At 38.1% G+C, this 4918-nt stretch overlaps 1 long non-coding RNA gene across 1 annotated transcript; it reads right to left on the bottom strand.

Annotated features, from left to right (window-relative positions):
* Positions 1-1062: 1062 nt before the first annotated feature.
* On the bottom strand, positions 1063-2592 carry LOC140677606 (uncharacterized). The gene is made up of 3 exons (XR_012049378.1): positions 2407-2592; positions 2007-2074; positions 1063-1771 (listed from the first exon to the last, which is right to left on the bottom strand). It is a non-coding gene; the product is annotated as an uncharacterized lncRNA (long non-coding RNA).
* Between the last annotated feature and the right edge of the window lie 2326 nt (positions 2593-4918).

Here is a 4918-nt window from a genome sequence, read left to right as displayed (position 1 = left end):
TGCATATATGTTTATATATACATGTATGTATATTAGGGCTGTGAATCTTTGGGTGTCCCACGATTCGATTCAATATCGATTCTTGGGGTCACGATTCGATTCAAAATCGTTTTTTTTATCCAATTCAACACGATTCTCGATTAAAAAACGATTTTTCTTCCTGATTCAAAAGGATTCTCTATTCATTCAATACATAGGATTTCAGCAGGATCTACCCCAGTCTGCTGACATGCAAGCAGAGTAAAAAGCTTTTATAAATGTAAAGGACAATGTTTTATCAACTGATTGCAATAATGAAAATTTGTTTCAACTATTAAATGAACCAAAAATATGACTTATTTTATATTTGTGAAAATATTGGACACAGTGTGTTGTCAAGCTTATGAGATGCGATGCAAGTGTAAGCCACTGTGACACTATTGTTCTTTTTTATAAATGTCTAATGATAATGTCAATGAGGGATTTTTAATCACTGCTATGTTGAAATTGTAACTAATATTGATACTGTTGTTGATAATATTCATTTTTGTTTCACTACTTTTGCTTTGTTCTGTGTGGTGTTTGTGTCTCCTCTCAATTGCTCTGTTTATTGCAGTTCTGAGTGTTGCTGGGTCGGGTTTGCTTTTGGAACTGGATTGTATTGTTACGGTATTGCTGTGTACTGTTTTGTTGGATTGATTAATTAAAAAATAAAATAAAATAAAAAAAATATTAAAAAAAAATAAAAAAAAATCGATTTTTTAAAAATGAGAATCGATTCTGAATCGCACAACGTGAGAATCACGATTCGAATTCAAATCGATTTTTTCCCACACCCCTAATGTATATGTATATGTGTGTATATACATCTATGTATATGTGTACGTATATGTGTATACAGTATATTCATACATATATGTACAGTATATGTTTACATATATGTGTATACATGTAACAGTCACTGATCTGCGTTGTGTATCTTGTAGTGAGGCGCACACACTGGAGTTGAATCATGGAGGATTTATTCACCTTTCTTTTTTGAATAGAAACAAAAACAACGGGGCGTCACACACAGTCCACAGCAAAAAGGATCTCTCTCCACAGCTCCGAGCGTCAGTGCTCACTGACTTCAATTATGTATTCTTAATGTGGAAATAATAATAATAATAATAGTAATGACTAAAATAGTAATAATAATTGTTGGAATAATTGTTTGTAAGTTATCACAAAAGAAACGTGGTATTATGAATGCTGTCTTTCGAGGCCTAACAAGAGGAAGAATGCTCGTGAAACGCCACTGTGATTTCAACACGGACAGATGGCAGGATCTGCTCAACTCCCAGAGGAACTCTCTTTGAAGTGTTAAACGAACTCTCTTTGAAGTATTTCACAAACTCTCTTCCAACTATTTGGTAACTGAAGCCAACGCTATTTACGACCCGCTGCCCTCTTGAAGTCACTGTGGTCAGGAGACGGGAGGGGTTATCCATTGTCCTCCAACACCTGCCCCAGCTGGATCCAGGAAGAGCCCAAGCCCGAGAAATCCTCTTCTTGGACTTCAAAGCGACCGAAAACAATGACTCTTTTACACACTTACCATTCCTGCTGTGACATGTGTTGGTGCGTGAACATGGAACATCTGAATTAAAAGAGGAGACGAAAACCTTCTTCGTCAGAGCGTGGCGCAGGACTGTGCAGAGAGTGCAGCGGCCATGTCTCTCCTCAATATTGAGTCCAAATTGAATTCTGTCTCTGTTTGATTCCTTGCCTTTTGTCTTGTTTAATAGATGTCCTGTGTTTGAACGTGACAATAATAATAATAATGAAAAGGTAAATAAAGCATAAAATAGTCTCAATTAAATAAAACACAGTATATAAAATATATACTTCAGCAAATAACAATATATATTAAGAAAAATGATCCTTAAAATGTGCAGTAATACACCTCATCTTTCCCACTCACATCGACTATTTTTATATTTTTTGTACAATAAACTATGTCAAAAAAAACCTCATAACAGACATACCTTTTTTGAATAGAAACAAAAACAACGGGGCGTCACACACAGTCCACGGCAAAAAGGATCTCTCTCCACTAAAAAATAAAGAAGAAAATAATACACACTCATATTAATGCTAGAGCGGCACACAAGATGTCCACACAGACACACAACAGAGCCCCTGACTTACGAGACCAGGAAACCCCGCAACAACTGCCGCTAGCAATAGGCTAATCCACACATCATTTAGCATACAAAAGTCTTTTTTTTTTCAACAATTCAACAACCAACATTCAGGAATTCAACCCGCATGCCCACCAACAAGTCACAAGACAGTGTGCATTCCCACAAAACACTTTTAAGAACGACAACCAAAAAGTTTATAAAAAAACAAAAACAAAGGGAGAGAGACATAAACGTGACTTACCAGCTCCGAGCGTCAGTGCTCACTGAAGCTGGTCACAAAGGTGCAACGCCAAATCACCCCCCAGGGAAACAAAAAGGTATGTAATGGAAAATAATAGAGTGGAACCTATTTACAATGAGAAACACTTTTGGGGAAGTTCACCACAAAAAATGATGTGAATAAATGACCAAAATTAAAATAAAATAGAATAAAATTTAGCTCGGCTACATACATACATATACGTATATATATATATATATATATATATATATGTATGTGTAAATATACATATGTGTTTATATATATATATATATATATATATATATATATATATATATATATATATATATATATATATATATATATATATATATATACTGTATATATATATATATATATATATATATATATATATATATATATATATATATATATGTATGTGTGGGGAAAGAAAATCACAAGACTATTTCATCTCTACAGGCCTGTTTCATGAGGGGGGGTACCCTCAATCGTCAGGAGATTTTAATGGGAGCATTCGCATACCATGGTTTATATAGGGCACAGAGTGGGTGGGTACAGGCTGGCCTAGGGGCGTGGTGATTGGCTCATGTGTTGCCTAGGAGGTGTTTCCGTCTATGGCGGCATGTTGTTACAATTTCGCTGCGCTTGTTGAGGGATGACAGGTCTGGACGGTAAATAATAAACAGTTTCTTTTTCAAGCATAGGTTGCATCTTTTATTACCACTATTGTAAGGTGTGCTGGATGCAAGAATTTTCCATGTTATTGAATATTCAACATTATTGTCTTTGAGGTCCCAAATGTGTTTGCTGAGTTCTGTGGTATTTCGCAGGTTTTTGTTCCTGAAAGAAGCCTTGTGATTGTTCCATCTGGTTTTGAATTCTCCCTCGGTTAATCCTACATATGTGTCGGATGTGTTAATGTCCTTGCGTGTTACCTTAGATTGGTAGACAACTGATGTTTGTAAGCACCCCCCGTTGAGAGGGCAATCAGGTTTCTTTCGACAGTTACATCCTTTGTTGGTTTTGGAGTCGCTCTGTCTGGGGGCCGACGGCTCATTTGCAATTGTTTTGTTGTGGTTTGAGATGATTTGTCGTATATTGTTCATGCAGCTGTAGCTCAATTTAATGTTGTTCTTGTTGAATACTTTTCTTAGGGTGTTGTCTTTGGGAAAGTGTTTGTCAATCAGATTGAGGAATTTGTGTCCAATGTTCGTTGAGACGTTTTTGCTGTATGGGGGTTGTACCAGATGATGTCGTTTCGTTTTCTGTTCTTTTTTGGCTGGTTTCCTGGCGTGGGTTCATAGGTGAGGGTGAAATTGTATCCGCTTTCATCAAGGGCTTTTTGGTACGGGGGGGTTGCTTGGTCAAATTCAGCTTTGCTAGATGACAGCATCGATAGCCTTTTATTGATTCCGGTAGGTATTCTTTTCGTGGTGGTGGGTGGGTGGTTGCTGTCATGGTGCACGTATTGGAGTGTTGTGTTGGGTTTCGTGAATGGTTGGTAGCTGTTATTTCTCAGGTTGAAAGTGACGTCAAGGAAGTTGACGGTTTGCTTGTTGGCTTCAATCGTGATCCGTAGGCCGTTCTCTTTGAAAATTTGGCATATGCGCTTCTTGGTATTCTCGCTGCTCCTTGGCGAGGCGCGACACACTGCCAGTCCGTCATCACGGTAAATACCAAGGTTCAGATTGAGGCTAGCGAGCTGGGAGAGGAGGAAACTCCCAACGAGTTCACACGTTTCTGCTCCGTCAAAACTTCCCATAGTGACGTCAAATGTTGCATTGTTCTTTTTTTGCCATGGTGTACTGTTGTGGATGATATATATATATATATATATATATATACATATATATAATGATTATAAGGCGCACTGCCGATGAGCGGGTCTATTCAGGTCTATTTTCATACAAAAGGCGCACTGGAGTATAAGGCGCCTTAAAGGAGTCATATTATTATGATTATTTTCTAAATGTAAAAGACTTCCTTGTGGTCTACATAATATGTGATGGTGGTTCTTTGCTCAAAATGTTGCATAGATGATGTTTTACATGTCATCTTCAAGTCACTTTCCGAAAATTTTGTGGGCGGTCTTTTTTACGCGTCTCCACTTCGACAGCGTCTTCTCCCCGTCATCTTTGTTGTAGCGGTGTAGCGTGCAAGGACGGGAGTGGAAGAAGTGTCAAAAGATGGCGCTAACAGACTTTACTCCAATCAATAAAGGAGCAGCATCTCCTCGTCCGTGGCTCACTAGTGCAACAACAACAACGCCCGAAATGTGTCCCGTGAAAAAACGTCCGACCGGAACTCTCGAATAACTAAAGTTCCTTGGGTGAATAATGTAAACTCACTACACCGGTATGTTTTTAGCGATTCCATAGCGGGTCTACTGACAGATATAAGTTAGAACTGTACACTAGTTTGTGTTAGAAATGGCAACAGTGCAGGATGCATGTGCATGTACAAACATGTACGAGGCGGTCCGCCCTGTTTTAGCAAGGAAGGCAAGCGCACG

This window comes from Nerophis lumbriciformis, linkage group LG37, assembly GCF_033978685.3.
Source record: "Nerophis lumbriciformis linkage group LG37, RoL_Nlum_v2.1, whole genome shotgun sequence".
Classification (NCBI taxonomy): Eukaryota; Metazoa; Chordata; class Actinopteri; order Syngnathiformes; family Syngnathidae; genus Nerophis; species Nerophis lumbriciformis.
Note: the sequence above shows the minus strand (reverse complement) of the source record. Positions and strands in the feature narration are given on the sequence as shown.